This window comes from Geotrypetes seraphini, chromosome 5 (genome assembly GCF_902459505.1).
Source record: "Geotrypetes seraphini chromosome 5, aGeoSer1.1, whole genome shotgun sequence".
Lineage (NCBI taxonomy): Eukaryota > Metazoa > Chordata > Amphibia > Gymnophiona > Dermophiidae > Geotrypetes > Geotrypetes seraphini.
The window spans coordinates 57,986,221-57,997,831 of record NC_047088.1 but is presented as its reverse complement, the minus strand read 5'-3'; the positions used below and the strand labels follow the sequence as shown (position 1 = coordinate 57,997,831).

The 11,611-nt window shown below is 42.7% G+C and overlaps 1 long non-coding RNA gene across 1 annotated transcript in view; it reads right to left on the bottom strand.

Moving 5' to 3' along the window:
* Nucleotides 1-5,127: 5,127 nt before the first annotated feature.
* Nucleotides 5,128-11,611, bottom strand: part of LOC117361475 — a 176,017-nt gene continuing 169,533 nt past the window's right edge. Inside the window, exon 4 of the long non-coding RNA XR_004539665.1 lies at nucleotides 5,128-5,629. This is a non-coding gene — a long non-coding RNA (uncharacterized LOC117361475). The remainder of the gene's footprint in view (nucleotides 5,630-11,611) is intronic.

The window sequence follows — 11,611 nt, the reverse complement described above, 5'->3', positions numbered from 1 at the left end:
CTGTGTACATAAAGTACTTTAGACTTTTAACTGCAAATTGTGTGAGGTTCTGGAGCCAGCCATGAGTCACACTGTCACACACTAGTACCTGAGTAACAGCAATTGTGCAAGTAAATTTAACTGGTCGGTACTAAAAATCTGAGTCAAATGTCTTCATTCTTAAGTCATTTCAGAATACCTCCCAAGCCACTGCTGTTCTAACCAGTTAAATTACGAGGGTGATCAATAATTTATCTACCTCAGTAGGAAAGAAAAGAGTTTTCAAAAAATTATTTTATTTTTCAACATAGTTCCCTGATAGTTATATACAGTATACTTCATCTATTCTTCCTGCAATGACTTTAATCACTTTGAAAAGAATTATTGTTTGACCTTCAAATAGGATGTCACAGCATCCTTGACATCTTCATCACTTGAAAACCACTGTCTAAGGAGAAATTTATACAAAACTGGAAACAGGAAATAATCTGAGGGAGACAGGTCAATTCTCTAGGGTGGATGGCTTAGCTGCTGAAACCCACATTCTCAGATGGGGATCTATGATTGTCAAGATATGTGCACCAGCACATTGTCGTGAAGAGCAGAACATCTGCTGTGAGTTTTCCTCATCTTTTCTCCCTGATTGACTCCTGCAAAGTCATCATTGTGTTGGTTAAACTCTCCCCAGTCTTGAGTGACATGAACTCCAGAAGCAAAGTCCTTCATCATTCCAGAAGACAGTTGCTATGACTTTGCCTGCAGATTTTTCTGTCTTAAACGTTTTTGGGGTAAAGGATAATTTGTGTTTTTACTGCATTGACTCCATTTTGGACTCAGAATCTCTTTGATAGACATAAATTTCATATCCAGTCACCAAATGATGAGAAAAATTCACATGGAGGGGCAATAATGGTGGATATTAAATTTTTCTATATTTTTTACCAGTTCGTCATTCACTAAACCTTCCATAATTTTTGTAAACAACGGAATACTAGCTACTGGTCTGTAGTTTGATTCACATGTAATAGGTTCTTTGAGTTTTTTTTATAATAGCAGTGATTACCTATCTCTGTCTCAAACAGTCCCTCTTTCAGTAAAAAAAAAGTAATCCATTTAAATAGGTGCTCTGAAAGAAAAAGAAGCATTACATAGTACGTTAAAAGGACAATTGTCCAAATGACAATTAGCCTTCGTGTATTTGGAAAATAATCTACCAAAAAATTGCCAGTCTGGGATAGCAAATTGATTCCAAATCATATCCACCCTTGCATTATCCATCATTTAAATTATCTCTAACTTTTGATCTTCATTAGTCTGTACTCCAAAATTGGCCCTCAAATTATTAACCTTATTAAAAAAAAAAAAAAAAAAAAAACTCAGCTAGAGCATCAGGCGTTTTTTTAGATTCTACTTCAAATAAACTATTAACCAACTTAAACAACCCTCTACTGTTAACTTTTGTTGTTCCAATTTTATGTGCATAATATTTACTTCATTTACCAATAATCATTGCTTTATATTCTTTCAGATTTCCTCTCCAGCTAACCTTGTCCTCAATTTTGCCTAACCAATTTTTTTCCTATTTTCATAAACTCATTTTAAATTCTAATAAAGCTTCATCATTCCATACATTAGAAAACCTTTCTTTCTTTAAATAAGACTTTAAAGATACAATATTCTATAAAATTTGATTACTAAGATTTTTCCAATCAGTTAAAAAATTATCTTCCGATTTAGCTTTTAATTTGAATGATGAAGAGAAGGGGGTGCTACATATTTAACCAGAAACATTTATTGAGAAAGTTCCAAAATTAATCAGATGAACCTTATAAAAATCTACTCGTACCATCTAAAGACTTAGGGATCAATATTCAAAGTGATTTAATTGGGCTGACTGGGCCCTGACAGGATATTCAGTGACACAATCACAGCACTATCGAAAAGTGCTGTCTACAGAGAGAATTGGGATGGAACAGCAAATTAACCAGGAAGAATTAATATTCAGTGGCAGGAACCAGAAAGCTATCTGGTTAATTTAGGATGGCAAAAAAGGCTATGGGGCTCATAATAATAATAATAATAAAAAAAACAACGTCTAAAAAGTGGCCTAAATGGGTACTTGAACGATCATAAAGCCTGAACGTCCAAGTACCCATAACAAAAGCTGGTTGTAGACATATCTAAAACCAGCTTAGGCCTTTCCCCTGCCTCTAAATGCATACAGTGAAAAGAGGTGTTTTTAGAGGAGGGGAAAGGGCGGGAGGTGGACCGACCTAGACATAGGCGTACAGCAGGTATAACCAAAAGTTTAGGCAGGTTGCCTAGTTGGCACTTATACATAGTGACTTAGACCAAGTCAAAACAGGTATAAGTGCCGAAAAAGGGGACCCTGAGCTGATTGCGGCTGCCACAATGAGCTCAGCAACCCCGGCAACCTGCCCACCCCCTACCACAACCATTGCAGCAGGAGAGATGGCTGAACTCTCCTTCCGCAATGGTGATCGCCCACCCTCCGAACCGTGGCACTTCAGGGTGAGGATCGCGGCAGGGCATCTCCCATGCCACGATCCTCACCCCGAACTGCTGTGATTCGGGGGGGTGGGCGATCATTATCATGGAAGGAGAGATGAGCCATCTCTCCTGCCACAATCCACCCCTCTCCCGATCGGATCAGGTAGGAAGTAGCCCAAGCCCTCCTGCCCCAGCGACCCCACGATCGGATTGGGCAGCAGGGAGCCCAGCCCTCCTTCCCTGCCAAAACCCCACCCCCACTAAGATACGGGTAGGAAGGATCCCAGACCCTCCTGCCCTCGATGCACCCCCCACAATTGCCCCTCCAGAACCCTGATCAGCCCATTGAACGCCCCCCCTCCGATCCCATGACACCTCCCACTGATCCCGCAACTCCACCCCCTCTGACACTCCTCCTTTACCTTAAAAACAATTGGATGGACAGATGGGTCACAAGCCTGTCCATCTGATGGGCCCGCAATCCTCAGAATGGCAGGCCTTAGGGTCTGATTGGCCCAGGCACCTCAAGCCCTGCCCACAGGTGGGGGCCATAGGCGCTTGGACCATCCAAAATTGGCCCAGTTGCCTTATGCTCCTTTTGTGGGCGGGGTTGGGTTGGGGCGGGGCTGGGTTGGGCCCATGTGCCTAAGGCTCCACCCACAGGAGGGGCCTAAGGCAACTGGGCCAATTCCGGTTGTAGTAGCTAAGGCCCCACCTGTGGGCACAGCTTTGAGGTGCCTGGGCCAATCAAGCCCTAAGGCCCACCATTATGAAGATGGCGGGCTCGCCGGATGGATGGACTTGAGACTGTCCGTCCATCCAACTGTTTTTAAGGCTAAGGGGGGGTGTCGGGGGTGGGGGGTAAAGTTGCGGGGTCGTTGGGGCTTATCGTGGGGTTCGCAGGTGAGGGGAGTTCGGCTGGCCGATCGGGGGTTTGGGGGGGGACGATCCTGTTGGGCAGGTGGGGTTTGGCGAGGCAGGAAGGCTTGGGCTCCCTCTTGCCCGACCCGATGCTATGGCCTGGCTTTGGGCGTTTGGGACTTGGGCTTTTTTTTGTTTTTTATATGTCTTAAGTGTAGACGTAGTGGTGGTCTGGGCATTTAAACAGCTGAACATAGAGGCAGGCCATTATTTTTTTTTTAAAAACTCCTTTTGGACTTTTTTTTTTTTTTTAGAATGGACATTTTTCCTGCTTCTATTTTCAACGTTTAGGGCCTTAGGCCAAAAGGGGACTTAGGCATTTTTTTTTATTATGCCCCTCCACCTGTATATTGCCTTTAAATATTGGCAATATTAGCATAACTGTTGGCAAGCCACCAAGTACCTAGTTATTCAGAACTGATAATCAGGTATGGTTCAGCACTGGATACTGATGCATAATTTAGGACAGATATTTAAATTTGGGGCTATCTAGGGCTGACACCAAAGTAGGGGAGGACAAAACAGTTTGCAAGTCCTCTCCATGCCCCTTCCCCTATCCTCTAATACCTGAGCTGGCAGGGATCCCCATGCCCCTTCAGCAAAGGAAGTCCTCTTTGAGTGGCAGGCCAGAAAGACTCCAAAGCTGACAGTTGGTGGCACTGTCTATAGGAAACTACCACACACACACACCCCACCCCACACATGTATGACAATTGAGTATTTGTTCATGTGTGGTTGGGTGTGTGTGTGGGGTGGGGGTTGACTGATTTTCAGTGTTGGAGAGGACCTCTTCTGCTAACAGGATTTTAGCATCCCCGCCACCCACAGTAATGAATGATACCACAATTTTGGGAAGACTGTGCCCAAAGTAAAGGGAGGTCTTGTCCCCCCTGTGGTTATGTCACTCTGTGTAAATGCCAAAATACTACCTTACATGTGTCAGTGTCGACAGATAAGTGTGTAAGTTATTGAGTTTCCTCTGTTGATTCTTCCCATGCGTAGATTTGTAAAATAGATGCTCCCAGTGCACGTACTGACATTCCTGCACGTACTGATATTCCTGAATATATTTAGAAAAAGGCTCTACATCGGTAGGTTTTTTTCTAAACTAGCACCAGAACTGAGGTAGGTCCCAGCCTGGACGTCCAAATTCTGATCTCTATGTTCTATGTAAAATGGAGTTCCACAGGTATTCAGTGAGTGTAAATGCACTAACCTCCTCCTAGGAGCACATTAAATCATGTGAATTTTGTGTACAATGTCAAGCCAGCTCAGCAATGATTAATGCACTTCTGAGCTAACAGTGTATGCATTAATTTAGCTAACTGCTTAGTTAAATGGCTCTTTAGTTATGATTATCTATTGTAGAATAAGTTAAAGTATTTGTATACAGTTTTGAATGTATTTCTATTGTAAACCTTATAACCTATCTGGTGACATTATAAAATATCGCACAAGTTGTTAACTAATGATGCAGCTTCATTTGTAAGTCTGTACGCAGAAGCAGAGACACACATGTGCCTCTCCTGTATCCCAAATATTATTACAAGTTTTACAACAATGATGCAGTCATACTTTCTTGGCCTTAATATCTTATTAATTTCCTCATCTATAAATCCATTCCTATGCTCTATGAAGTAGACAAGACACCCTGTTAAATTTCCAATTTAATGACCTTAGCAGAAACTCTTAAAATTACAGCTCAGCTATGCCAAACTCATTCCAATCAGACTGCAGTGCAATCTAGAAAATGATCATCGCGTACTCCATAAGCAATCAAAACTGAGTTGCTCCAGTGAAGAAAGAAAAGAGCAGTACATTTCCAGTGAAAAGAGAACATGCTAGATAAGGCCATGCTAGATAAGGAGTAGTTTCTCATTTGCCCAGCAGCTGCATGCTAAATAGTGTCATTACCATTGAAGGTTTAGTATGAAAGTTAAACTTTAGTATATGTGCACACATCAATGGACAAAATGATATGCAAATGAATGCATAATTAACTTGCTAGAAGCTATCACCATACTCATTAAATTCATTGCTATTTATCAATTATGTGTTAATATTAAGAATGTATCACCTTTTCGAACTCAGATGTTAACAACTGTTTACACATGTTATAAAAGGGATCAGCTGCCAGGAAACAGGATGGAAGTAACTGAAACAGCTGTATTCTGCAACAGGAAATGATGAATCAAGGATGGAGAAGTAAAGAGCAAACCTGTAAAGGAAAGAAGAAAGAGGAGGGTAAGGCCCTGATGCTCAAAAGCTTCCCGTGTCTATTTTGTTAAATATAATCCTGCTTAGCGCCGTACTAGTTGACACTGATATTTTAGGCAACATATATAGAATTTGGGCCTTTGTGTTTAAAGGATGTTAAACCCTAATGCTGCTTGATGAATCTCCCCTCAGGTGCCAGTTATGTAATGGTAATTGTGCATGAAATTGCCATGATAGAATAGAGATTAAATTGGCATGCATGCACTTTTTTTTTTTTTTATTCTTTATTTATCATTTTAAAAATTTAACAAAATCAAAACATTTTGTACAGAAAGATTGTCAGATCGAACACAAAATAATAAGTAGATCATTAACATATTAAGAACAAAATTCTAATCGGACAATCTCAAGTCCTCAATAATTATGTGATCCAAGATATATATAAGAGTGAACTTTTAAGGAAATCAATTATAAATTCTATATAATAAAGAACAGTATCATGTGTCTGACTTGAGGAATTATTCTATTACCAAGTCCAACAATTACTTAGTTGTTATTGTGGTAGTTGTTGTTATACCCTCTTTTTCCAAACGTTTCAGTGTCAGAAAAGCTGTAAGTTGAGATGGCTCAAAAAACACATACTTATTATCTCGATATCTTACTATACATTTACATGGGAAACGTAAAAAGAAAATGCCACCCAGCTGTGTAACTCCTGCCTTCAACAAAAGAAACTGACGTCTACGATTCTGAGTTTCTCTACTAACATCTGGAAACATTTGAATTTTCAAACCCAGGAACTCCTTACTCTTGTTCCTAAAAAACAATTTCAAAATCCAATCTTTATCCGGCAACAAAGCCACAGATAGTACAAGAGTTGCTGGTTTAACCAAATCTTTATCTGATGTTTCCAAAATTGCTGTCAAATTTTGTTGAAGGTCTTGTATGTCTTGTATTTCCTGTCTCTTATCCTCCAAATGTTGGCCCCTTACGTTCATAGGCAAATAATATACTCGAGTGAGAGGAGGCAATGATTCCTCAGGAATATTAAATATCTCCATAAAGTACCTTTTTATCATCTCTCTCGGGGCATGCATGCACTTTATGCACAACTTTATGCACAAGCACCACCTTTAGGCTGGTGTGAATGTTACACTAAACTAAACTAAAACTTAAGGCCCTCTTTTACAAAGGCACACTAAGCGTTTTAGCGCGGATTTAGTGCGCGCTAAATCAACGCGTGCGCTAACTGCTAATGCATCCATTGGATAACATGCCCGCATTAGCGTTTAGCACGTGGTTAGCGCGCACTAAAAAGCTTAGCGCACTTTTGTAAAAGAGGGAGTTAATTTTATAGACCGGGTCATCAACCACAAGGAGCTCGTCTCGGTTAACAATAATGTAATGCATAATACATAATGTTCATGCCTAACTTTGGCATCTGAATGTGTAAGTCAAAGTATTCTATCATTTATATGCAATGCCTGTAAGCACACCCCTGACCTGCCTGTTGTGCATACACCCTTAGCTGTAGTTGTGCGTGATAGCATTTAGGTGCTAAGGTGAAAATTCTATAGTTGATGCTTAAACTTAGGCGCTTTCAGGCACCCTACCAGCGCTTAAGTTAATTGAAGAATGCCATTAGACATGGCAAAAAAAAAAAAAAAAAAATTGACAGGGTTTAAGAGCCTATCAGCGCCTAAGTAAAAGGCACAGGAATTGTGCCTATGCAGGCATTTTAGGCTGCCGAATACCAAAGTAGACATGGCCAATGTCGGAAATGGCATTAGGTGGCCCAAAGCGCCTACACCTAGGTGCGATTTATGCAAAGATAGGTGCCAGAAATTTAGGTCCAGAAAACACAGGCCTACATTTCTGGTGTCTATCTTTGCCAGGGCATCCCAACTATACTCTGCAGCCTGCCATCAGGTGATCTCAGCAGAAGAATCCCCGATCGGCTGAGCCAGCGGGACTCACCAAAACCAGAGCTTCAGGGAGTCCTGCCTGATCAGCTGATTGAGGATTCCCCTGCCATGATTAGCTGAACTGGTAGGGAGATCCCCATTCCTCTCTCTGTCCCTCCTTCTCACCTACCAACCAATTTCCCCAGGAGAGACACCACCCCCCTATGCCCAGAATCCCCACACACCCCTTTTGTACCTTTGATAGACAATCAGCAGGAGAAATGCCCACTACCTCCTGCTGGCAGGCTCACCTGGTGAAAATTGCAGGCCTTCCCCTTCCCGGTGCACCCTGGGATTCACTGAGAAGGGACCTAAGGCCATGATTGACACTAGCATTTAAGGCTCCTAATTGGATGTCCACTCCTTCCTGCTGGCAGGCCCACCTACTGAAAATGGCAGGCTTTCCCCTTCTTGATGCACCCAGGGATGCTCTGAGAGGCACCTAAGACCCTGATTGGCCTAGGTATCTAAGGCTTTTGATTGGTCCAGGTGCCTAAGGCCCATAGGGAGGGCTTTAGGCACCTGGAACAATCAGGTCCTTAGGTTCCTCCCAGTGCATCCCAGGGTGCACCAAGAATGGGAAGACCTGCCATTTTGATCAGGTAGGTCTACCGGCAGGAGGGAGTGCCAGTTGTCTATCAAAGGTACAAAGAGGGTGTGGGGATGTCAGGCATGGGGGAGGGATTGCTCCTTAGAAGGGTACTGTAGGGGATGAGTCAGTGGGTAGGTGGGATGGAGGGAGGGAGAGAGGGAGAGAGGAATGGGGAATCTCCCTGCTGGTTCAGCTAATTGCAGCAGGAGAATCTCTGATCAGTTGAACCAGCAGGACTCTCCGAAGCCGCGGTGTTGGGGAGTCCTGCTGGCTCAGCTGATCAAGGATTCCTCTGCCACAATCATCTGATGCCAGGCTGTGGAGGGGATAAACTAAACCTAAACTAAACTAAACCTTAAGTTTGTATACCGCATCATCTCCACAAAAATAGAGCTCGACACGGTTTACAGGAATTGATATAGAAAGAAACTCCAATGAAGAGGGGAAGGACTTAGTAAAGAGGAAGATAGAGGGATCTCCTAGCAAAGATAGGTGCCAGAAATGTAGGCCAAGATTTTCCTGGCCTACATTTCTAGCACCTGTCTTTGCAAGAATCATGCCTACTTAGGCACTTGAGGCACAATTCTCTAACCAGCGCTGTTGCATGATTGACATGTGATCAGTGGCTGCTTTTAAGGCAGCCACTGACATGGGCGCCAGTTAGAGAATCCGGGGGCAAGTTTATAGAATATTGTCTTAGGGCTAGATTAGTGGTCTCAAACTAAAACCCTTTGCAGGGCCACATTTTGGATTTGTAGGTACTTGGAGGGCCTCAGAAAAAATAGTTAATGTCTTATTAAAGAAATGACAATTTTGCATGAGGTCAAACTCTATAATTTATAAATCTTTCCTTTTGGCTAAGTCTTAATAATAATATTGTAATTTATAGCTAAAGAGACATATGATCAAGAAACTGTTTTATTTTACTTTTGTGATTATGATAAACATACCGAGGGTCTCAAAATAGTACCTGGTGGGCCGCGGGTTTGAGACCATTGGGCTAGATTCACTAAAGATAGTAACTCAATCGCTGTTGGCCAATTCCCTGGCCAATTTTCCAACAGCGATTGATTCACTATCAAATTTGCATGCAAATGATTTGCATGGAGGTGTAAATCATTTGCATGCAAATCCACCGACTCAATCGCTCAGTGAGCAATTGACACATGGCAGAGGCCTAACAGTAGTGACAGGGGAAGCAGCCTCCTGTCATTGCTGTCAGGGCTTTTGCTTTTTTTAATGGAACAGATGTTCTGCTTGACTTAAACACGCACATATATCCCATTAAAAAAGCCCCCTCCCCGCACTAGCACCCCCGAGCCACTGTCCCACCCCCTACTCCCTCCTGCCAGGAAAGACTTCCCCCTACCCTTCCTCCTGAACAAAAAGGCATGCTCATTCCCTCCTGACACAAAAGCGCCCGCCTGCTCACTCCCCCCTCCCTGAAAAAAAATGGCATGAAAGATGCCGATTCCTTCCTGCATGGAAAGACTTCCCCCTCCCCTGTTCATGCTCCTCCTCCTCTGCACAGGGAAGAGCCTAAGGCCCTGGTTTGCTCAGATGCCTCAGATCTCATTTGATTTGGCCAATCAAGGACTTCCTTAGGTTCCTTCCTAAGGAAGTCCCTGATTGGCTCAGATGCCTCAGGCCCCTCCTAAGAGAGGATCCTGAGGTGTTTGTGCCAATCAGGGCCTTAGGCCCCTCCCCATGCATTATATGATGCACCGTGGAAGGGCCTAAGGCTCAGTGTTATCGCAAAGAGGAGGAGCAGGAGGTGTTTTTAGTACCTCCTGCTCCCAAATTTAAGGTACGGGCCTGGGGCCTGGAAGGGGAGGAGGCCTCTAGTGGCAGGAGGGAGAGGGCATCCTTCCTGCCTTTTTCTTCAGGGAGAGGGGGTAGGTCTTTCCGGGCAGGAGGGAGTGGGCATCCCTCCTGTCATTTGATTTAAGGTTGCCGCATTTTTTAGGGGGTGCACAATTGTTGGGGGTCATTGGGAGAGGGCCGTTGGCAGCAGTGGGGGATTTTTTTCTTTTTTTATGGGCAAATATTTTGTTTGTGTAATACAAGCAAAATATACAGTATGTGCCATTGAAAAAAAAAACAACCCCCCCCCCCCATAAAACAGGCAGACCTGTCGGTACCACAGTTACCTCACCAAAAAAGGTATTTTTTTGGGGGGATAGTAAATAAATTATTCAAGCCACTCTTTTTGCATGTCTACAGTAATCGGGTTTTAGGATCGGTAAAACCTGATGCTAAATAGCCAAGCAATGTAAGTGAATCAATTGCTTGGCTATGTTGCATGGACTTTTACTAATTTGCATGGCCAGATCTGAAAATGGCAAATCGAGGGGAAAAACACGCGGAGTATCGTTTAGTGAACTGGGTCGCTTAGTAGCAATCGTCGCTAAATCTGTAAAAACAGGTTTAGCGACAATCGCTAACTTTAGTGAATCTAGCCTCTTCGGGCTCCTTTTAGTACGCGACGATAGCAGTTTTAGCGCACGCTGAATTGCCGCACACGCTAGACCTTAACGCCAGCCTTGAGCTGGCATTAGTTCTAGCCACGTAGCATGGGTTTAGCGTGCACCAAAATCCTGTGTGCGCTAAAAACGCTATTGCATCTTAGTAAAAGGAGCCCTTAGTGTTGTTACATGCTTAACTTCATATTAGTACCACTTAAGGTCCACTGTTGGTACTTAAAGCCAATTGGCACTGAATTAAACAATTAAGTGAGGCACGCAACTGGCTAGTCAGAAATTCAGGCGCACAACTTTAGAATCCAGGGGATAGTGGCTACCACCATATGAATATCAGCCACTATTATCCATATTTTGAATTATATGCAGAACAAACAAAACTGCATCATATACTGTACCGTGCAGAAGTGAATTGTACTGTGACCTTTTCAAGTTATTGCATTTTTAAACCGACTTTGAGCTCCTTCATTTGCTATCCCTTCCCTAAAGGTTAGTAGAGCACTTATCTAGGGAGGAGTAAAATGACCAAATACAGAATACTAAAAAGGTCAAAACTGCAATATATTTAGGAAACATTATAACCCTGACATCCCATTCACATGGCAGAGATTATAACAAGCACACGAGAGGTGAAAAACTTTAGTTTAGGCTTCTGATGGGAGAATGACAAATGACAGGCATTTAAAATTTAACTCCTTGTGTTCTCAAACTGGATACGCTTTCCTCCATGGACACTGTATTGTCAGGTTTGATTTTGTTATTCCGCACTACGAGTAGTTATAATATTGTACCACTTCCTGAAGTTGAAAAATAAGATAGAATTCACAAGACAAGATTATATTTATTTGACAGGCTGTCATGTACTGGATGCACTGGAGACCTCAGGGAGTTTTGAAAGATAATTTTAATTCCAGGTCAGCAGGTAGAGTTGAAGACACTTATAGCTT